Source organism: Zalophus californianus, chromosome 1, assembly GCF_009762305.2.
Source record: "Zalophus californianus isolate mZalCal1 chromosome 1, mZalCal1.pri.v2, whole genome shotgun sequence".
In the NCBI taxonomy this organism is placed as follows: domain Eukaryota; kingdom Metazoa; phylum Chordata; class Mammalia; order Carnivora; family Otariidae; genus Zalophus; species Zalophus californianus.
In genome coordinates this window covers 155193492-155218535 of record NC_045595.1, presented here as the reverse complement: position 1 = coordinate 155218535, position 25044 = coordinate 155193492, and the positions used below count along the sequence as shown (strand labels likewise).

Genomic DNA, 25044 nt, shown 5'->3' with positions numbered 1-25044 from the left:
GCTGCCAATAATTGGGAATCTCAGTGGAAAATTAGTACTGGGGTGAGGGACCTCATATTTACTATACAAATATCATGTACCCTACTCTTAACTGTATCTGGTCTCCCCAGTACAGAGACACTGTTTTACTTTCTCCAGGAGAATGAACCTAAATTATGTTGCTTGGTTTAGCTAAGAAGAATCAGCCAGGAGCATGGAGAGAAGAGATTTAGGGATTTAATTCACTTTTAAGCATCAAACAACTTCTCTGATTTTAGTTGCTCCCCCATCCTAATCTTGACCTTTCCCCAACTTCCAATGGTATATGGTACTGCCAATTCCTGAACAGTTCAGAGGAAGAACCAGTTTGGTTTTCAGCTCTCCTTGTTACTGGCTTAGACTTCAGAATTTTCCTGTCTACTAACTCACTTTCACTCATTCCTGTGCTTTACAGCTCCCAAAATTGCTTTTGCTGTGCTATCTTGTCTGTTCTCCCCACCTCCCCTTGTATGTATGTCTTTAGGGAAGAAGAATTCCTTTATAGTAGGTATCATATAGTTTGGGGAGAGCAAAAGTGGGTGTGTGTTCAATCCACCATCTTTTCACATATTTGTTTAGGATTACAGAGTTAGCTCTGTGAGACCAGAGGCTCTGTCTTACTTATTTTTGTGTCCCCCATCACCCACACACATGCCTGATAAAGAGTAGGAGTTAATTTGAGTTTCTATAAATGAAAATAGGAAGCAGAGCCAGGACTCAAATACAAATCTAAATCCAAGTTAATTTTTATTTTTTACATTACACTAAACCTCCACCCCACATCAATTATAAAGTTTGTACTTTCAACATTTAAAATGGAATTTTTCATCCATAAGATCATGCAAATCAGTGCATTTCAAATTTTTATGTGCATACAAATGCCCTGAGCATCTCTTAAAATGTAGATTCTGATTCAGTAAGTCTGGGCAGGGCTGAGTCTCTGCTGGTCCAAGGACCACAAACATGTACAGCAAGGATGTTTAGTAATGGCACTATATATTCTGGCATTGTAAAATGCCATTACACATCTTATTTCTATTGTAGAAGTACTATTTGCATAAAAATTTTGTCAAAGTCAGGACTTGGTAGCAAACAGTGAGTTGTCCTGGGTAAAGAAAGAACTAGGAGGTCAGGTCAACCTACCAGTTGAATAAAGACATAGGATATAATGTGAGAGTACAGTCAGCTTTTAAGAAAACAAAACAAAGTGTGTGTGTGTGTGTGTGTGTGTGTGTGTGTGTGTGTGTACGTATATATTAATGTATTCATTTCAGTGGGAACTAGAATCCATCCATAAGATAAATGGCTGGGAGTAGAAATGATTACATGACTGTGTGTGTGTGTGTGTGTGTGTATCATACCTTATAAATTATATCAAACTGATTTAAAGTGGCTTAACCATGCATGAAAGTAGTATTTACTAAAAGAAGCAAGGGAATCAAAGCAAAGGGAAAATGACAATAAGAAAGATAAAACAAATGTTGAGGTTAGAACACAATATGTGCTGTGACTTCTCCACATTAATGATAGGGGTATCATAATATAGCTCTTGGTAGTTCGTGCAAAAGTGGATAAATACACAATCATTTACATAGGTCACTTTGGCTAAAAAGACAATTTTTCTACTTTGCCTTTATAAAGAGGAGGCCATGTAATGTTCCATACAACACTGTCAAGGACAGCCTTATAATATCTGTCTTAGAAGGCAACCCAGATGATAATAAGTTTTTCAGGCATGGCTCTGGGTGTTAGGGATGGAGAGACAAAATGACACATTTTTTAAAGGAGCTCACAGTCCTAGGGATAGATTAAGAAATTTCAACTAAGATGTGTTTAATAGAAGTACAAGGTATGCTGGTAGCCCAAATGAGGAAGAAATTAACTCAAGAAGAGAAATAGTGGGGGGTGTAGACTGGTTTATGGAGTAAGAAATAAAAACATGCCTGAACAAATGTATATTACATGTTGGCAAAATCTCTAAGAATACACAATCTCAATCTAAGTAGGTTCTGCACTGTGGTCAGTAGATACGAAAACAAGCACAACAGAAAAGAAAAGAAAGAGGGAGAAGAACATTTTTGCAGTTAGAGAATTCTGGCAGCAAGTGTGTGGAAACCAGTCTCTGGGAGACAGATGTTCAGGAGTGAGACTAGAGACAATATAGGAGCCCAGTAACTCTTTACTTGCAGCAGAAGTCAGGGACACAAGCTTCTGAAAAGCCAATGTAAGGACAGTCACCAAAGTGAGGTTCGCAGGAAGCTGAGGTGAGCTTCTGGAGCCATCCAGCAGGCTAGATGAATGGCCCTTAATCAGTTTTGGTTCCCAGATACTTTTTGAAAATTTGACTAAGGTATTTAACTTCTACTTAGAAAAGCTTCAGATATACACACACATAAAAAGTTTTGGTTTGGGCTCAGGGGTTTTAAGACTATCACAGAAATTTTTAAGCTCTCCCTGGACCCTGAGTTTATAAAACAGAAATAAAAACAAAAAGCAAGCTAAATTTGATGAATGCATCAGGCTAGCATCATAACTTGAGGTTGGGAGCCATTTAGATATTCTTGCTAACTCCCTTTACTTTAATTGTATGCTCATCAAGTGACCTTCTGATTACAGAATATCAACAATTTCAGGTGGATGACAGATTCCATGAAGCCCATTACGGGAACTTCAGGTTAAGAACACTCAAGCTAGGGGCAATGTGATGATCTAGAGTCCCGAAGGTCACAACATCTTCAAAATTTTCATCCCAATCACGTTTCATTTGTGTGCACTTTCCTCATTACTTGAACTCACTGGCCTTTCTGCAGAACTTTTCACCCAATAATAGTTGCTTACTGTAAGACCTACAGCTAAAAACTGAAATATTGCATTCTTGTTTAGCATTGAGACCTCAGTGAGTAAAAGGTAAGTACTTTGTCAATGTACAAATATTGAGCCCAGCAACAAGTTTGCCACTTTTCTGACCTTCCCAGGAAAAACAACCACAAACTTCCACAGGTCATGAAAATTTATTTATTCTTGAGTCAGTTCCTGGGGGACATCATGCACTATTTTTTAATCCGCACAATTTTGACTTTACCTAAACTTTCTTACAGATTTTTTAAAATGAATTACAAACTCCTCTCACAATTAGGATAGTAACTAACAATGTTTGGTTGATACAGTATACTTCATTCTCTGCCAAGTTCTCTAGAACCTATAAATGGCAGCTCACATTTAGTGAGATTCTCAGGTGGTGCCAAACATTCCTCTGTATACAACATGAGTACCATCTCAATGAAACTTTCTACCAGCAATGCTATGAGGTAGGTGCTATTATTATAACCACTTTGGAGATGAAAAAACTGATAGGTTAAGCAATTTGCCTAAGCTGTATAACCTTAAATGGCAGAGGCAGGTCAAAATTCAGGCAGGTTGCTTTCAAAGCCTGCACTTTTCATTATTTCGATATACCCCCTTCTCAACTGTGCAAATACAAAAATTAAAATATCAAAACATTGCAAATAAGACAAAAGTGGAAATAACAGAGAAAACTGATTAAACATTATTACTTGAATTTGGTTGAATTTTTGCTGTCATTCAGATATAGATTGTAGAAATAAATTTAGTGGGCTGGAAAAAATATTCACAATATATTCTTGAATGAATAAAGCAAATATATTCTATAGTAAAACCTATTTATACATACACCCATAATACCTACACAGACACTCACACATACAAAGGATATATATCAAAATGTTAATTATGATGATTACCAAGTAGTACAAAGTTAATTATGATGATTACCAAATAGTGGCTAAATAGGTAGTTTTCATTTATTTTCTCAAGAACGCTCTTCTGATCTTTGCACAGCTGGCTCCTTTTCGTTTTTTAGAGCTTAGTCCAAATGTCACCTTATCAGAGAGGCTTTCCCCGATGCCCTAGTAGTCTGAAGGAGACACTTAGGTACTCTCTCTTTATATCTCTATATGATAAGAATTATATCATCACACTTCAATATTACATTTTATTAGTAATTTTTATGTTTTTATTGTCTATCATTTCCGCCATAAGTAATCTCCAAGCATGAATACCACATCCCTCTTGTTCACTTCTATATATTCCCATGATTTAGAAAGTTGTGTGAGTGCTCTGTAAATAGTTACTGAATAATGAGTGAACAAATAACAAATGAATAAATGATATATCTACCATTTAACATACTCTTAAAACATGTCATTTTACCACAGCAAATCTCAACCTCAAATTTAACCAAAGGAAGCTCACTGATTTTTTCCTTCCACTTATCTCCACATGTAACTGGTTCATGCTGACCTATCGTAACCATGGGAGACATGGAGGAGATGTTCCCTGCCCTTAGAAAGTTACATCCAGTGGGTTTGAAAGACTTTTAAACAAATAACTCTATCATAATAAGGGATATACAAGAGTAAATTTCAACCACAGGTACTCAGAAGAAAGACTAACTTGAGTTACTTTCCAAACAGGAGAAGCCAAAATAGCTCACTTGTTTTTTAAATTTATCAAAAAATTACAAAAGCAATTCCCATGGAGAAATCAATAGTAGGAAAACAGTAGTAAATTATTAGTGTTTGATCAGGTCTCCTCTGCCTATTTATAGATAGATACAACCAGACGTAGAGTTTGGGTAAAGAGTGATTGTGTCCTAATAGGAGCTTTGAGAAAGTGGCCCGTGACACCTCCTGCAGACATGGGCCACAGCTGAAGCATTTTTCTCAGAGATATGGTTTACCCTCTGCATATATTCTAAATTTAACTTGTAACTCTGGCAAAGCCTCTGGAAAGAAATAGCAAGGAAAGTCTAGGTTTTTCAACTTCAGTGACATTCCAACAATAGGCAAAGCCGTAACACATGGAAAATATTATGATGTAGAAGAAAATTGAAAGAGTAATAACAATTATTAATTTACCATGGAACTTGAAGAACAAAAACCATTCCGCTTTAGCTGCTACACTCTCTTATTTACCTCTCATTAAAACCATTGTGAATCAAAAGTGTTTTATTGGATTATGTTTTTATTTTAAATGAATAAGTGTACCCAGGATAGTAGGTCTGATTAATGGAAAAAAGAAAAAAAAATCTCCATTTGCTCTGAAACTTTGTTAGTATAGCAGATATTCGTCAGGTTTACACAACCCATCCTTGGAGTATGTCCTAAATGCCTTGCCTTTGATGCTGTACAATAGTCCCATAAATTTTGAGATGACTTAAGTCAGATAATACAACGTATGATTTAGAGAAAAGGTCTGTTCATTAAGGAACTACAGGAATACAACCCTGGAACAAGGGGCCACATGCCTTCTTTCCCAGCAAGATATGATTTAGAGAACAAGACCTATACACCCAGAAGCTATAAGAATATAACTATGGGTTTGGTTACCAGAGGAGTAGTGGGTGGGAGGATGGGTGAAATAGGTGATGGGGATTAAAGATTACACTTATCATTATCATCACTGAGTAATGTATAGAAATGTTGAATCACTATATTGTATACCAGAAACTAATATAACGCTGTATTTTAACAATAATGGAATTAAAATTAAAAAAAACTTAATAAAAAATAATCTAAATATGAGGCAAAGATTCCTTACCACCTAACATGGTTGGACCACCAGGCATAAAATCAACAAATATGAAATTTTTTCATATGTCTGGTGGAAGACTAACTTCTCATCCAGAAAGAACAATGATAGCACTCAACATCATCCACTGATGTTCAAAAAATGAGAAGTAACTGAGAAACTTGAATGGAGAAAGACCCGAAAAGTTTCTCTATCACTGAAACTTTTACAGTTTGAATAAAGACCTACCCCTCCTATACCCTCAGATAATCAAAGACATCATTTCTTCTCACTCATGATCATTATCTGTGGGCTCTGAAGCCTTTTGAGTTGCTCCAGAGTTATACCAGAGTATTACATTCCCAAAGTATTCCAGTCTTCAGGAAACCATTCAGGTGCAGTCTTTGTCTCAAGCCTTAAAAAGCTTATTCAGATTAAATTATTTGGAAAAAAAACCTAAATATATATCCTTAACATTTAAGTATTTTAAGTTAATTAAAATGTAAATAACTGACAACATTTTAGAGTCTATTTACCACTAACCATATTTATAAAAGCATATTACAGTTGTGTACAAGTTTCTGGCCAAGAGAGATCTGAAAACACAAAATGAAAGTGTAAAAATGTGGGGAAAATAAAAAAGATAGTAAATATTCTCCATTCAACTTTAAAACTACAGAATGTGTGGAGTTAGGAGCTAAGTAAAGAAATTAAGTTGTTTATAGCAGTTAGAGACTGCTTGTAGACATGGAGATAGTCATGCACGTACTCAAAGAAGAAAATACAATCGGGGTCACAAATATTTGGAAGTTTTACAAAAATATTCTTTTTACACATGTGAACAATTACTGTTTTCATTTGAAAACTTCACTCTGAATTTTGCACAGCAAAAAACTGACTGGCTTTTGCTAATTTGGGGAGCACAAATAGGATAGCACTGTCTGGAAGGATGCTGATATTTTGGGTTTCAAAAGGGGAGAGTTAGGAAAAGAAATTCCTCCCTGTAGCATTTCAGCGTCATTTATTTCCCAGGGACCTCTGGCTTAGCCTGATGTCCTCCCATTGAGTATGATGTCCTAGCTCCTGTTGTCTCTTTCCCACTTGAAAGCAGAGAACGGCTTCTGTTATAGGGAGCAAGACAGTGACAAACTCATTTCCATATCTAAAGCCAGCTCTGAAATATCATCATATAATGAAGCTTTTATGAGAACAAAATGAGACTTCATTTGTTTCATATGTATTTTTCCCCAACAATAATCAAGAGATGCTATCTTTTTGGGATATTCTGTTTGCTTTTCCTTTCTCTACTTTTCTTCGTTTCATAGTTGTTAATTGCTTACTGCAGTTTCTTTTTTCTTCCTCCTACTTTTCTCTTTTTTTCAGCAGGTCCCTTTATCTTTTCTTGGTGTCTATGTTCCTTTCTTGTGATTCTTCTTTCTTGGTTGAATTTTCAACCAGGGGCATTCTTCCCTTCATGTATCCTCCTTCACTGCGTTGACTCTCTTCTCTGCTTTTCCAACATCCTCCCTAACCCTTTTCTTTAACTCCCCTCAACTAGACTGTCCTATAATTGATTGCATTTTTTTAAAGATTTTATTTATTTATTTGAGAGAGAGAGAGAGAGAGCACATGAAAGGGGGAGGGTCAGAGGGAGAAGCAGACTCCCCGCTGACCAGGGAGCCTGATGCGGGACTCGATCCCAGGACTCCAGGATCATGACCTGAGCCGAAGGCAGTCGCTTAACCAACTGAGCCACCCAGGTGCCCCAGATTGATTGCATTTATTTGCTGCTCTATTTCAGTTGGAAAAACAATGCAATGGAGGAGCATTTTGTACATTAGTTCTTAGGAGTTGTGTTGTTCTGAACTCACTTTCAATCCACTACTCATAATGAGCTTTATAAACTAGGGCAGTCTTAAAACAAACAAACAAACAACAAAAAACTTGGAAGAGTGTACTTGGTGGTATTTTTTCTGGCAACAATGAAAACTGGAAATGATTTATAACTAGTAACCAAAAGAGAAAAGACAGTAAGGGTTAGGGAATTAGGATCTTTGGTTGTACCAGGAGCTCATTGCTTTTTCAAGGTAAATGATACTCTTTTACACACTAAGAGATCTATAACTGTGGGGAAAATGTGGATAATAGAATCTGAACTCTGACTCTCTAACTCCATTTTATATCCATTTGCAGGCAGGTTTCTTCTGTAGATATCATGGATGAAGAGAAAAGGCTTTTTGTTGGTGGTGGTGTTTTTTGTTGTTTTTGATTTTGGCTTTTTTTTTTTTTGAATTGGGGTTAGAAGATTGAAAAACTGAAATAAACATGGCTGTGAACTTTGAACATATTGATCTGAAGCTTCTATATGAAATGAAAAATCATAATAAAAATAAGGAAACTGAAACATACAGCTAACACATCTGGATTTTCTGTTTGGCAATGCGAAAACTCAACTTGAATCTCAGCCAGTCAGTATGAGTCATGACCCATCTAGCTGCCTCAGTGTAACTGGTGAAATCTGAAGATTTATGGAGGCAGAATGTTAGAAGACAAGTTCCTCTCAAGAGCATTATCAATGGGACATGCCCAAAGGACATCAATCCCTCTGCCAAATTTTTGTTGGAAGTAAGGCAGAGTTGAATCAAGGTCTAATGAATAACAGAAAATAGTATCATGGATTATGTCCTTCATTTATACTTGTTAAGCATCCAAGTCAAGAGTCAGAGCACTATGTTGGGTGCTTGCAGATATGAATAGATTTTACGGAGTTCAGAATTTAGCCGGAGAGATGATAAAAATCTGTCAATAAATCCTACTACTTGCACATGAGATTTGTCTGGATCCTAACTCTTCCTTGCTCTGGGGAAATTCCAGGCATTCTATGAAATAGAAATCTAGGTAAAATGAGAATTCCAGTTTAGGTCCTAACTAGTCATTTCTGTAAACTTCTCAGATGTCTGGATTCATGTATTTTGATTCATTTATAAGGAATAATTAAAATGATACAGCAGGCATCTCCAAGATTTGCTAGGAACTGCCTACTAATAAAATGAAAAATTCATACTCTTGTTTTATTTAATTTATCACATGAAAGTTCAATTAATTTAGATACCAAACAAGTTTGGTTTATATGCTAAATTTTATAGTCACTGATACGATTGTTTGAACAATTTTCTGTGGCTGTTGATAATCACATCCAACTGACACATATGTGTATTGGTCAGAAGATACAGATAAATCCCTCCCATTCCTTTGCATCTATGAGCCCCACCTTAGTCAAATTCAACTAATGTTCTTTTTTCCAGCAGGTGGATAAAAAGCAAAAAAGAAGAGAAACACATTTTCAAATTAATACTATCAGAATACATTTGCAAGTCTTGAATCATTTTCAGGAGATGTGCAAATTAACAAGTACAAAAGTACCATATTTAAAAATAAAACTTGAGGGAAAAAAGTTCCTTTAATACACCTGCTCACAAAGGGAATTAGTGTCTCTAGACAGTCTAAATGCTGAGTAAGCAAATATTTTCTTTTCAGTGTTTGTGGATGGTTCTTGTAGCAACACCGGCTCATGAGGCAAATAGTGAAACCCTTTGACTTTACAATGGAGACAAACTAAAAAATGAAGTATTTCTTTATTGCTGTTTTTTATTTATTAGGAGAATTAATTTTAAGCAACATGTATTTCCTCTAAAACTACTATTGTTAAGGGTCAACTTCATACATCATACTGCTTAGCATCTCTAATAGAAGTTTTCAAAGGTTTACTGTCAGGTGTTCAGCCGGTTCCTCAAGTCTTAGTTTTATTTTCATTATCACAACTAGGCCAGGTGCTCTCACCACAAAGCACAGGGTGATCCAGGCCCATCGGGTGCTTTTATTGGCTCATTTTAGTTTTTAATTAGAATCTCTCGTGTGATCGTCTGCATCTATCAAAGGTTAACAATCACTCAGTCATTTAATAAACATTTATGGAATGTTTTCTCAGGGAATGCCCTACGTGTGGTGGATATCAGGAGTTAAGATATAATGGTTGTCCTGACAAGATCATCGCATAGTGGAAGAAGAGTCATATTGATTGGATAATTATGGCCAATCAGAGCCCTTTTTATAGAGATCTGTTCATTTATTTCTCCCATGAAAAGAATGAAGATCTCAGACAACTTGGCCAATTTCATGCAGCTGGATAGAAAAGTAGTGGAATTCATCATACACCTGAGTTTCTGGCTCCAAAGCCATACTTCTTTCCCACTAAATGATGTTTCTGGAAACTGGTGGAGCAGTTTCCCCCCACTATTCTTTAGTGAATGCACACGTTCCCGTCATGTCCATGGGTGAGAGGTTAACTGGATTTGTTCATGTTATTCCCCCTCAGAGCACATTCTCAGAGCCATAGCTCCCGTAATTGTACTGTGATCTGCATCATGTGATATAATAGACAAAGTTTAGGAAACAGCTGTGCTGCCCCCTATTTGGATTGTACACTGGGACACATTTCAATATCTCAAAGTATAATATCATTTAAGTGATCATTATCACTATACGTGAGGTCTGTCCCATCACTCTAATTGAATAAGACATTACTCACACTGTATGGTAAGATGACTTAGAGAAAAGATCCAGACAACATACTTCATTAACCAAGATTAATAAGTAGAATAAGAACACAATGCAGAAAAGAGGGAAATTTTTAATTCTCACTTCCATGTGACCTCCACAAAGAAAAAGAACATTAAAACAAGTCATTAATATTTTTGCTCAATGCCAATCATATGTCACCTGAGTTAACTAAAAACCTTTCAGCAATGTGACAACATTCCTGGGTATTTGTCAAAAACAAATGTTCAGGCTACTGAAAAATATAAAATTACAAGGAGAATGGATTCAATAAGTTCATAGACATCCACAGTACAGCAAGAGTGTATAAGACTACGTGATTATATTACATCCATGATATCCCTTGAAAAGCTTAACAAAATATGGCTTCACAAGACCTTGATAGGTGGCAATAAGAAATACTGATAAAAATTTACTTGGCAACATAGAAGGGTCAAATAACAGATTAGTTACACAATGTAATTAAAAATACTGAACTTTCTTTTTGCATCCACAACAGCTTATGGCAAAGCTCTGAGTAAATCATGAACATAGAGTGGAAATGCATTGCACTTCACAGAACATCCTCAGGCCAAAAAAGACAAACAGGAGAGGCTCTGATTAAATATTTGCTCAGAAAATACCCTCTGATAATATAGTACCAATTTCCTACCTTGGGTAAATAGCATCCCCCTTTCCCAAGGTAAGTAGTTCTCTGATATATTGGATTTTATTTACAAAAAGGAACTCTGGCCACAAAGCAAACAGCAGTTATGTGAAGGGTATGGCCCAGCTTGTCTCCAAACATAGTCAGTACGACCTTTGGCAAGGGCCCAGTAGAAAATCACTTTCCCTAAAGGAAGCCCAAACCCCTTTCCCTATAATCCTGCTAGCACGATATGGTGTTAATGAAGCAAGCCCTGCTTCCAGTGGCCACAACACAAATTGCCGCACTTGGCTTGGTCACTAGAAGGACAAAAGCCAGGTGGAGATGTGCTCACGTGAGTATATGCAGGGTTTCCACGGAAATTCTACTTTTTCTGCCTGACCGGCCCTAGGGATGCATACAGCCCTGCAGGGATATGGTATCTCTTTCTTGGGGGCAGCCCAGTAGAAAGTAAAGCCTTGAGAAATGCACTGGAGTCTAGATTCTAGGTGTTTATCTGGAGGATAATTAGAGGAATTGGGCTATCAATCTCACTTTCAATATTCACTCTATTCTTTTTTTTTTTTAAGATTTTATTTATTTATTTGACAGAGAGACAGAGAGAGAGCATAAGTAGACAGAGTGGCAGGCAGAAGCAGGCTCTCTGCTGAGCAGGGAGCCTGATGTGGGGCTCGATCCCAGAACCCTGGGATCATGACCAGAGCTGAAAGCAGACCCTTTAACCGATTGAGCCACCTAGGCACCCCGATATTCACTGTATTCTGGACACCAACCCCAAAACAGCAGCCCAATATTCTTTTATTGCTGAGTCCAAATATAAAGATGAACAAGCTTTCCCAAGCATATCAGGGAACACTGTTAGTAGTTTTAAAGACAATATTTTAAGGAGACAAATGCTGTGGGTAACTGTACTAAAAACCATGCTTTCTAGCCCATCTCATGGCTGTTCTATCTAGCCAACTTTCTTTTTTCCTTCATTTCATTTATCTGCCACTGCCTCCTACCCACCTTGTTACCTGTTTCTCTTAATTATAAAACTGTTGTCTATGTTCCATGGAATCCCTTGGAAGGTTATTTGGCCGATCAAGAATCCTACAAGCTGGTAGGGTGATTTAGTATACGAAACCCACAGTAATCAGCATATGGATAGAATATTTGGGCTGATGAAATCTCAACTGTGTAGGTACAAATGTAGGTAGCAAAAATTCTAACCTGAGCTGGCTTGTCCTTTCAAACATAGTTCAGTCATCCAATGCCTGATTGAAAAAAATAATAAGTATCTAATATGAAAACATGGATGATAAATATTGCCATTTTAAAGATAAGGCTTCAGAGTTGTGAAGAGATACTTGTATTTTTTCGATACATTGTTGAGTATGTTGAAAATATAATTTGAAGAGGGGCATCTTTTTGATGATAATGATGAAACTCAAAAATATTTTATTCTTATTCTTATTCTTACTTTTTTATTTTCACTGTCCCTCTTTTTAAACATTTTATCTTTATAAGTTTTTAAATAAAATATATGTAGTATAGTCACAGATTCTTCCACATAAATTAAAAAATCACTTACCTGCCAAGAAATTCTAAACCTACTTCTAAGTACAGATCATGTCTGTGTAGATTCTCCCCCTCCTTTCTTCTTCTCCATCATCCATCCTTCACTTTCTCTTCAAATCCTTCTACTTCTTTTAGTCAATCTTGCTCTAATGAACAAGTATTGTTCTTTAGTCACTCAGGCTGCATTCACTTTATTTAAGGATCCATTTAAGGATACACATGTTTATCTCTCCACCTTTGTAGGTTGGCTGAGACCCACTTGCCGACAGTAAGGATGGTTCCAAGGGCTAGGTCAAGCTCTAGATCTGTTATTGGTTCAGACAGGAATGTGACCCAGTCAGAACCAGTAAAATAGAATGAGGTGGTTTAGGATTTTAATTGACTGCTGCTTCCTCCAAGGGATTCAGTATGTAGAGGACACAAGGTCTGGTGCTCTACAGCTATTTTATGACCATGAGAAGAAAACATATTCAGGAATACAGTTAACAGGGAAGTAAAGCAAGGCTTAGAAAAAGTAGTCAACTGATAAGTGCAGCTAGCCCTTCCACTGTGTTTCTCACTTTTGTGAACCAATAAACTCCCTCATTGTTGAAGCCAGTTTAAGTCAAGTATTGTGTGTCTTGAAACCAAAAATTCCTTAATCATAAACCCACCCTATAAACAATGCCAAACAGGTAGACAGAGACTGAGTCTTATACAAGTAACTCCCACATTTTCAAGTCCAAGAATCCCTTTGAGCAACTGTTGCTCATACATTGAGAACTACTGCTCTAATCCTTTGCAGCTCAATAGCAAGTTACCAGTAGAGCTAGCTAATAAAGAAAATAGTTCAAATGCCTCAGTATTAGTGTCCCTTGGGGCCTTCACAGGCAAGCATCTTTAACCTGCTAACACATATCATTCCCCACAGGACACCCAGTAGCTGTGGTAAGCCCTAGCCAGCACCACTTGGCAATAAGGATCAGGATGAAGAGAATGCGAAAGTTCACACTGTCTTCTCCTCCCTGCTGCACACCTGATGGATTATTTGTAATAAGACACAGTTGTTCATCTTTCCTTTGTGAAATAGGGACTATAAGAACTTGAACAAAAAAGGAGAATACAATCTTCCAGTACATAACATGTTTCTCATGAACTTCTCAGGACTGAAAAAGTCCCCAAATTTTTAAGAGAAAAAACCCTCAGGTAATAGTTTGTATCGTTTGGTATTTCTACAACTGTCCTCTTTTCTTCCTCTCTCCTTTCTTCCCTTAGTTCTCTCCCTTACAGCTCTTATAGTAGTCTAGCACTTTTATTTCTCTTCAACCGGAATAACAACAACAAAAATTTCAATCGAGTAACAGTTAATGACTTGGTATGATTCAGTGAATCATTTCATAGTTTATTTTGGCCTTAGGATATGTGCCTCTCCAAATATCTTTCTTGAGTTATCCTGTAATGCTAACTTTAACTGTGGCTTAAAATGTGTTCATCTTCCCTTCCTATATTTGCACTGCTTACTCTTTCCTAGTCCAAATGCTTTGTTGGAGAGGGTCCAGTGCTGACCAATCACCTTTTCCCATCCCCCACCACTTTCTTCACATCACCCTCTGTTAGTTATTTCATAAGGGTACGAATCCATCTTGCCCATGCAGATTATAAGATCCATGAGCAGAGAGTTTACTGTCTTGTTCTCCTCTGTATGCCCACTGTCTAGCTCTAAGAGAAAATAAATATTTGTTAAGTAAATGTATAAAATCTATGAAATTAAATAATTCTCTGGGCATGCACATTGATATTTCTTTCTAAAATTTTGCCAGGCTCTCAATAATCATATAAAAAGGTTATTTATGGAATGCTTATGGTGTATGAGGCACTAAAGGCATTTAGAAAGCACTCAATGTACATTACCAACATGCATTTTTCATTTGGTCTTCACAACAACTTTGACAGGGTGGCATTATTATGTTCATAACCCATTTACGACTTAGGGAACTAGGACCCAGAGAAAATATGTTTATTAGAATTCACAGTTCATGTATGGCAGAGCTAGGATTCAAATCTAACTCTGTCTGACATTAAGACCGATGCTCTTCAACTCACAAACATCACCACCAATCATACACTTTGATACCTGTCCTAGATACCCAAACAGAAGTGAGAACCTGTCCCAACGAATACCGTTACTAGAAAGCAATTCCCAAGTGCTTACTATACACAGGGTATTATTTTTGTTAATTCTCACACCAACCCTAAGATGCAGGTCCCTTGTTTCCATGAGAAAAATTCGGCTCAAATAGATCAGAGAGAATTTGAACCCGATCTTGTCTGACTCCTGAGACTGAACTGTTAACTATTCTGGGGTAACATTTCCCTGATCCAGTGAAAGGCAGTATGACTTGCCAAGTCACAGATGACAGGAAGCACCAGTCCAGGCCTGTGCTACAAGCTGCATGCAGCCCTACTGCATGGCCAGTGCATTCATCTTGGTCAAATGACAGATGCACTGTGTCTCTAACTGTGGAAACCAGGAATCACTCTGCTGGCTGACCACCAACTCTCTGTCAAGTAGAGGAAAAACAACCACAGGCCTGAACTTTCATTATTACAATAGTGGTACCTCCTTCATTTATTTTATAAGCAATAAACTGTGCTCGTCCATTGTTTCAATTAGGATGTTTCAAATGAGATTGAAGATAATGCATCCCATAATTTCTCACCCTTCCCTGTTCCACAGGCTTAGGCAGAACTGATTCCAGGATGGAATTTGCCCTCTTCTGATTGATGAGGCTAATAAAGCGCCTTTATTGTGATATAAATAGCCTTAAAAATGTCCTAGAGAGTCAATATCGATGTTTGATGGCCTCACACAGGCAAGGTCCTTGTCTTAAGTAGCACTAAAGCTTGATGAGTTATGTTTTTGAAAGAGTTTGTCATTGAATTTGGATATTGATTTGTGAGGCTACAAGGTGGCAAGACCCACATTAGTGACACAGATGGAGCAAACTATTTAAAAACCACCCATTTCTTTCACACACCTAATATATCAATAGTTTTAACACCCTATTGGATCATGCAGCTTTGGCAAGGGATTTGAGCATGCATAGAATAAACGCACAGGTGTTCATTCATCCAGACCAATGACTATTGCCCTATCCACACTAGTTGTGAAAGAGCACAGGGCACACTTCCTAGAAGGTAAGAGTGTGTTTCCAAACCCCTCCTACTAGTCACACACATGCAGGCAATGCACTCACACATACACAGAGGTCAGTCCAGAGATAATAACAAAACACAATGTTACAACTATAGTAAATCCAAAGCCCCTCCCTCCCCACCCTGCCCCCCATTAAACTGTGATTGTTGAATTAGAGGGTAAAGGTTATTTAGTAATTTCTTTATGTAATGGGAATATCATCAGCCAAAGGTTATGGCCCTTTATAAACACAGTTGTTCTAGATCTTTGTTTTTTTTTTTTTTTTAAGTCTCTGCCTTACAGTTTTAAAAGTTGCTTTAAAAATCTTACTTTGCCTTTCTCTTTTCCTGCCAATTTTCCCATTCTTGGCACCACCATTTCTTCTGGTCCACTATTACTGTTTTATCAATCTTTATCCATCCGTGCATGTGTCCTGCCTCCTGTCCATATGTTGTGTCTCTTCATGTGCAGAAACTGAATCAGAAGAGGACATACAAGTAGGGGTGTGATGACGTTGGGCAGGGGGCTTATAATGTCAAAGCCACTCACTCAGTCAGTATATCACCAAACTATTTAGCCTATTATATCGATTTCCCATGGTTCCTGTAATAAGTTATCACGAATTTAGTGACTTAAAACAACAGAAATTTATTTTCTCACAGTTCTGCAGGCCAGATGTCCAAAGGCCCCAGAAGAACCCTTTCCAGCTTCTTCCAACTTCTGGTGATTGCTGGCAATGGTTGGTATTCTTTGCTTTACAGAGCATGAGGTTTTACTCTAATCTCTGCTTCCTTCTTTGCTTGGCCTTCCCTTTGTCTCTCACTGTCTTTTCTTCTACAGACGCGTTCCTCATTAGATTTAACACCACAGACGCGTTCCTCGTTAGATTCAGCACCCTCCCTAATCTAAAATAATCTCATTTGGAGATCCTTATCTTAAATATATCTACAAAGTTCCTTATTCCAAACAAGGTTACATTTTGAGGATTTTAGACATTATCTTTGAATAGGTCACCACTGAACTCACTACAGTCATTTATAGATATTTAATTTAATTAATTAAAATATACTGAGGGTATATCTTTCTCTTTTTTTAACAAGTAATATACATTTTATTTGGCAATAATATATATTCTAAGACTAACCACAAGTACAAAAATTTGGCTAATGACACGGGAATCAAAAAACTATGGGCACTAATTACTTTTCTCATCCTTCCAATGAGGTAAACATACATCCTTTAAGAAATGGTCAGTCCTTGGGGCGCCTGGGTGGCACGGTCAGTTAAAGGCGTCCAACTCTCGGTTTTGGCTCAGGTTGTGATCTCAGGGTTGTGACCTAAGGATCATGAGACTGATCCCCCCCTTGGACTCTCCGCTTAGCTTAAGACTCTCTCCCTCTGTTCCTCGCCTACCCTGCTCTCTCTAAAATAAATAAATAAATCTTAAAAAAAAAATGGTCAGGCTTCTATACTAAATATATGTATGGCAAGTTTTTTTTTAAGATTTTATTTATTAATTTGAAGGAGAGAGCGAGAGTGAGAGCAAGAGAGAGAGAGAGAGCACAAGCAGGGTGAGGGAGCAGGGAGCCAGATGTGGGGCTGGATCCTGGGGCTCCGGGATCATGACCTGAGCTGAAGGGCGATGCTTAACCGACTGAGCCACCCAGGTGCCCTATATATGGCAAGTTTTAAATTGATTTTTTTTATAGCTGCCCCAGTGAATCAATTTATTTTGGAATTACTGATTAATCTTCAGAAGAATGTGATACAGGACAGAAAAATCTTGAATACTTATAAAATATTCTGTATTCTACAGAGGAGACTATTGTATTTTTGTTTTTTTTCTTTTTTTTATTATGTTATGTTAATCACCATACATTACCTCACTAGTTTTTGTAGTGTTTTATGTAAAAAGGATCACTCTCATATTAAACTAGATAATGATGCCCTTATAAAGGGTAAAGAATATCCAAAAGAATGGGAGAGACATGTTTGTGTCTATAGGCAATAGATAGAAACAGATCCTCTCTGTCCTTTTCAATGAAAAATCCCACAGGAATCAACATAGAACTGAGAAATACATTCATAGGGCAACAGCTTAGGAAAACAAAGACTGACCATCCTAATAAAGGAATAGACATATAGAGAAGCAGTGTTTTCACATATGAAAAACCAGGGGGCTCTTGTTAGAATGCAGATTCCAGTCAGTGGTAGGTCCTGAGGGTCTGTATTTCTAACAAGTTCTGATAATGACCAAGGACTGCACTTTGAGTACCAAGGTTATAGAGGATCAAGTTATTCTAACAGAGTTGGCAAATTATTATGCCACATAGGCTAAAGATTATAAGGCTTTAAATCATTCAGCAGACATTCACTGGGCTCTTATTCTGTAGCAGTCATTTCTGGTAAATACAAAGATAAATGAAATATAATCCATGTCCTCAAGAGTATCTCTCTCAGCCAATTGTGGATTTCTTTTTTTCAGGTATAACATTTGGAAATTACTTTCATTTTTAAACAAAACTAGGGAAATAATGGAAATAAAATATTTTATAAATTGGCAAAAAAAGTTAACCTACATTTACTAATTTCATAAAAATTGATGTAATTGGTCTCTATTCTAAAAGATATCCCTCACCAGCAGTGAGACTGCTAAAGATTATTTTCAGGGAGATAGTGTAACAACTCTTGCTCAGATTTTGGGAGTCATCAGAACTGTGCCATGGGTTCCAGGCTGGAAGCAGAGGCAGCAATGAGCAGGAATGACTCACAAAGAGATAATAAAACATTCATAGAACAAAGTATTTAATTTATGGAAAAATCAATAGGTTCTTGTTTTTTTATTTAATTTAATTCTATGCCTTGCTAAAGAGATATGCTAGAGAGTAATGGCCCTGGTTGCTGAAGACTAAACTTACACAATTGTCTCTTTTTTCATGTTGGTTTGGGTTAAAATTGGGGATTTCATGGGCAGGTACCAGCCAAGGCAATTTGTTGAGTCACTTTGAATGAGAATCCACCAAAGATTATTCTGATCATAATAGTTGTTTAGATATTTGCACTGTCAACTGAAGATATATATTGATCATTATGTGTGTGTGTGTGTGTGTGTGTGTAATATACATTTTCAGGAGGGTCTTTAAGGTCCTGGGAAACTTGCCCTGTGAGGAATCTGCTCATACTCCTGCTGTGGAAGGTAGTAGTAACTTCCCGATCTTCTTCAGGGCTGAAGACTCAAAGGAAGTTGCAGTATCTTGAATTTTACCCAGTAAATTCTCACAAAAAGTGCAACTATTATGCTGCCACCATCACAAACATGGCCTGATATCAGGGCCCGATTTTCAAAGGGTAACTGTTCACATTTAAAAATAAAATAAAATAAACTTATTTTGATCAGAAGCATTCAAGACCACAAAAATATTTAGTTCTGATATTAAACAGAATTCTTCTCCAGTTTGTGGACCGAGAGTTCTGAGGCCAATCTGAAGTCCTCCAACATGATATCAAAGAACATGGCAAATGGCTATTTTAACTACCATAAGCAAATCTCATGACATAAGGTAAAGATAGATTCTGTCTTCAAAAAGTTTAACTATCTCTTCACCCTCGAAGCCGACATGATGAATGAAATATTTGGCTTTGCTATTTTCATTGATCAAATAAGCTAGCTAATTGACAAATGAATGCTGCAGGATTTTAGGTACAGCTGTATTGCTTAAGTCATTCACTGTCAACCTATGCACATTTATATTCCTCCTTAAAGGTCAGTCCAGACCAGTTTATTACAGCACACAGGAGACATATTTTTAGACCTATAATGCTTCTCATCGTTCCTATATTTGGAAGAATGGGGAAGATGTAGCAAGAGACAACAATGTTTTCTGTTCTCTCACCAGCCGTGCATTGCATGACTCATTTCAGTATAGAGAGAAGAGCATTGTGCCTGCAGAGTTTTCTTTGGGGTACAGTATCTTGCCTGTGGTTCTTATGGAATACGTGTTCTACTCTTCCAAATAAGCAAAGAGGCACAATAAAAGAGAGATAGTTTTATCAGCCCAAAATGTTACCACGACTTCTTCAAGTTTCTACAAGTTACAAATACATGTGATTACAGACATAGGAGGGGAGACCCAAAGGATTCCTGAACACTAGGTTGGACTTTTCAGAATGAGGAATGATCTTCGGTCTTTGAATTAAAGTCTTATAGCATGATGGAAAGGGTCTGTGTAGTTCTCACTCTGAACTACACTTGGTAAATTAAGACGTTTTGTTTAGTTTTTTAGAGGTTGATTCTTTTCTCCTGTAGACATGGACACTGAAAAAACTTGAGGAAAAGCCAAGTGCAATCACTTGAATATACCACCAGGTGACAGTGTTTCTAAAATTAATCTGATTCGAGAGCACCGGGACCTGTTTTTGTAGATGGGACCACATTTTAACAGACAGGTGAATGAAAAATCACATGACTGTTTTTAAATAGTAAGTCAAACCACTAACTGAATTTCTTGTCCTAATTACAATTATTTAAATGTGATGAGATCACACACCTAAGTGACAGTGATGGAAGGTAACTCTAGTGCTGGATAGGCCAGAATGACTGGATCATCTTAGAAAACTGGTAAGCAGTTTGAAAAGCTAATTTTCAGCAATTCCTCTGAAAATCAGATCAGCTGAATTAAACTAAAGAAGGTACAGAATGTAATTCATATTTTTTACATGATGGCAACAAGACACAAAAACATTGAGACTTTAAGGCAACAGATAGCAACAGGTTTATAGCAGAATGACATTCATGTAATTTTGCCCAAAAGATAGATCTTAAGTGCTTATATTTACTAATGTAGATAAAATACGTACTTGGGATTCATTTGCTGAAGTGGTCATAATTTCAAGAAAGTGAAACTATAGAGGGGGAAATGTTTCAACTAATCCAAAGAAAATGGGAAATTCAGGTTACTGGAAAACATAGGAAGAAGAGGGAGAAGGGAAAAATGATCAGTGGTTTTCTCTGTAGGCTTGGAGTTTGATAACTAAAAAGGGACCTTGGCCTGAATGGAATAGTCACAGAAATAAAATCCATATATAGTTATATATGGATATATATTATAGTTAGGAGGATGCCATTGCCCAACTGGTTAGAGTTGATGGCTTAAGTTCCATTCATTTCTACTAAAATGTCTCAAATACACTCACTGCCAAGGTGACTGAAATTCTATTTATAGTTTATTGGGAACCATTACATTTTATATTAAAATTTATTTACAGTAAGTGGCAGAACTATGACATACGTGTAGACCCCCTCATTATAAATAGAATTCTCCCTGTTACATACCATTCAACCACTGCCTACTGTTTCTACATATAGGAAGGTAGAAGATAGATGAGTAGAAGGGGTTTAGGAGAAGGGTGAGAAGAATCGGAGGGAGGGATATTTCAGAATGTTGTACATTAGTAAAGAAGGGTGAAAAAATAATTCTAGCTGGAAAAAGAAGTAGCACATTCTCAGCCTTCTATTTCACTTTCTCCTCTTCCTTCCTCTGTTCCCATTATGCCCCCTATTCTCATTACTACTTCTATACCTTCCTATTCTAATAACTTCCCCAAATCCCCAGTTAAATTACAGAACAAGGCAGGGAAAGGAATGACTCCTTAACATTGCTTATCAACTCTAGTCATTCTCTTTAGAACATATATTAGTTTTCCTCACCAAAGCGAATAATGGGGAAAAAAAGATAAAAAAATAATTTTTCATTTCCTCTTATATAAGTTCTATCATTTATTTTTTCTAAAAATATGCATTTTATCTAAGTTTTCTAGTGTGTTGGCTTAAAAATGTTTATTTATTGCTCTTATGATATAAACATTTCTACTATATCTTAATGATGTAGCCTTTTATACATATCAATGATTTTTCTGCCTTCTCTTTTTTTACTTGATCCAGTGTTGCATAGGCTTTCTTATTTTATTAGCCTTTTCAAAATAATGAGCTTTTGAATTTATTCAGCTTCTCTATTATCCCATTTGAATATTTCTTCTTCCCCATCTTATAAATAGGCATACCTTATTTTATCCCGCTTTGCTTTATTGCACCTTGCAGATTGCATTTTGTGCAAACTGAACGTTTGTGGTGACCCTGCAATGAGCAAGTCTATTGGTGTGTTTGCTCACTTCTCCTAACAGCATTTGCTCACTTTGTGTCTCTGGCTCACATCTTGGTAATTCTCACAGTATTTCAAACTTTTCACTATCATTATATTTGTTATTGTGACCTATGGTCAGTGATCTCTGATCTTTGATGTTACTGTTCTAATTGTTTAGGTGTGCCACCACCACGCCATATAAGATGGTGAACATAATCCATGACTGTGCGTATTCTGACATGCTCCAGCAACTGGCTGTTCCCCATCTGTCTCCCCTTCCTGTGGTACCCTATTTCCTGAGACAGAACAATATTGAAATTTGGCCAATTAATAACCCTACAATGGCCTCTAACTGTTCAAGTGAAAGGAAGAGTGACACATCTCTACTTTAAGTCAAAAGCTAGAAATGATTAAGTTTAGTGAGAAAGACTCTTCAAAAGCTGAGATAGGTCAAAAGCTAGGCCTCTTGCACCAAACAGTTAGCCAGGTTGTGAATGCCAAAGAATAAGTGCTTGAAGGAAATTAAAAGTGCTACTCCAGTAAACACACAGATGATAAAAAAGTGAAACAGCATTATTGCTGATGTGGAGAAAGTTTCAGTGGTCTGGATAAAGGATCAAATCAACCATACATTCTCTTAAGTCAAAGCCTAATCTAGAACAAAGTCCTAACTCTCTTCAATTCTGTGAAGGCTGAGAAGTAAGGAAGCTGCTGAAGAAAAACTGAAAGCTAGCAGAGGTTGGTTCATGAGGTTTAAGGGAAGAAGCCGTCTCTGTAACATGAAAGTGCAAGAGGAAGCAGCAGGTGCTGATGGAGAAGCTGCAGCAAGTTCTCCAGAAGATCTAGCTCAGATCATTAATAAACATGGCTACATGGAGAGCCAAATATCTCCAGAAGATCTAGCTCAGATCATTAATAAACATGGCTACAAGAGATTTCCAATGTAGATGAAAAAGCCTTCTATTGGAAGAAGATGCCATCTAGGACTTTCATAGAGGAGAAGTCAATGCCTGGCTTCAAAGCTTCCGAGGACAGGCTGACTCTCTTATTACAGACTAAGGCAGCTGGTAACTTAAAGTTGAAGCCAATCTTCATGTACCATTCCAAAAATCATAGGGTCTTTAAGAACTATGCTGAATCTACTTTGCCTGTGCTCTATTAATGGAACAACAAAGCCTGGATGACAGCACATCTGTTTACAACATGGTTTACTGAATATTTTAAGCCCACCCACTATTGAGACCTAGCGCTCAGAAAAAAGAAAAGATTTCTTCTAAAACATTACTGCTCATTGATAATGCAACTGGTCATCCAGGAGTTCTGATGGAGATATACAACGAGATCAATGTTGTTTTCATCCCTGCTAACACAACACCCATTCTGCAGCCCGTAGAGTGAGGAGTAATTTCAACTTTTAAGTCTCATTATTTAAGAAATACATTTTATGAGGCTATAACTGCCATGGATGGTGATATTTCTGATAGATCTAGGTAAAGGAAATTGAAAATCTTCTGGAAAGGATTCACCATTCTAGATGCCATTAAGAACTTTCATGATTCATGGGAAGAGGTCAAATGATCAACATTAACAGGAGTTTGAAAGAAGTTGATACCAACCGTCATTGATGACTTTGAAGCTTCAAGATTTGACTGCAGTTAACTGCAGATGTGGTGGAGATAGAAAGAGAACTAGAATTACAGCCCAAAGATGTGACTGAGGGGATGTAATCTCATGATAAAATGTTAATGGAAGAGCGGTTGCATCCTAATGGGTCAGCAAAGAAAGTGGTTTCTTGAGATGGAATCTACTCCTAGTGAAGATGTTGTGAAGACTGTTGAAATGACAACAAAGGATTTAGGATTTGACATAAACTTAGTTGATAAAGCAGTGGCAGGGCTTGAAAGGATTGACTCCGATTCTGAAAGAGGTTCCACTGTATACAAAATGCTACCAAACAGAATCTCATGCTACAGAGAAATCTTTCATGAAAGGAAGAATCAATTGATGGGGCAAACTTCATTGTTGTCTTATTTTAAGAAATTGCCACAGCCATCCCAATCTTCAACAGCCACCACCTTGATCAGTCAGCAGCCACCAACATAGAGGCAAGACCCTGCACCAACAAAAAGAAAACTCACTGAAAGCTCAAATGATGGTTCGCATTTTTAGTGATAAAATATTTGTAATTAAAGTACATGTGTATTTTTAGACATAATGCTATTATTGCATACTTAATAAATTACAGTATAGTATAAACATAACTTTTATATACAATGGGAAACAAACAAACAAACAAAATCCTCTGACTTGCTTTATTGTGATGTTTGCTTTATTGTGGTGGCCTGAAACCAAACCTGCAATACCTCTGAGGTATACCTGTACTCTCTTTTTCTGAAACTCCTATTGGGCCTATTTTGGAATTCTCAGCCTGTTTGAGTCAGGGTTCTTCAGAGAACCAGAGCCAAATATCTATATGTATCTCTGTATATTAGCCTTTCAATTATTTGGATGATAGCATTCAGATCTTCCTCTGGTCTTCCCGAGGTAAATAGCTCCAGTTCTTAAAAAATAAAATCTCATATGCCAAATGTCTTTTAAAAAAAGTGCCATAGAGGCAATTGTGAATGAATCTTTTTCACTGAAATAGCAAACAGCAAAATAGTTTCTGCTTTTTATTCTGCATTCCAGTACCATTCATTACATATCTCTGTTCTAAAATATATAACATTATAATGTGATTCTTGGTTTATAGTTCTTCATCTACCACTAGGCTGGTGGTCTTAAGAGCAGGAATTGTACTTGGAATATAATTGATCCCTACTATAAGCCGGTGGCTTTGAATTTACAAATTTAAGACAATTTAATATTATCAGACCACGAAGCATCTCTTTTTCAGTGGGCTTGGCACTGAACTATGTACGTGGGTAAAATAGGTGAGACACGACTTAATAGCTGCTATTACTTGTAGAAACAAAAGAAGCCTTAGAGATCTTAGCCGACAAAGAGCCCAATATAAGTCAATAGTATGTTGTTTCCTTTTAGACAAAATGCCTCCTTGAGTGCAGAGAAAATGTCTTATTTTTCTTTCCATCATCAGTACTAGCACATCAATTGGAATAGTAACTATGTGTTGTATGAATGAATATCAACACTAACAAAAGAGGAGATGTTGACATGATAGTGTATATTTCAAAAGGGAAATACAATCTGACAAGGGTAATGAAAGAAATTCTTAGATACCTAAAGAGTTGTCAGATAGAAGATGGATTAAGACTTTTCTGTGTGATTCAAGTGAACAG

At 37.0% G+C, this 25044-nt stretch overlaps 1 protein-coding gene and 1 pseudogene across 5 annotated transcripts in view; one reads left to right on the top strand and one right to left on the bottom strand.

Moving 5' to 3' along the window:
- The window catches only part of LOC113917567 (limbic system associated membrane protein), a 651218-nt gene that overhangs the window by 342518 nt on the left and 283656 nt on the right, over window positions 1–25044 (bottom strand). The gene's annotated exons all lie outside the window — the stretch shown is intronic.
- Window positions 22087–23914, top strand: LOC118357303 (annotated as a pseudogene).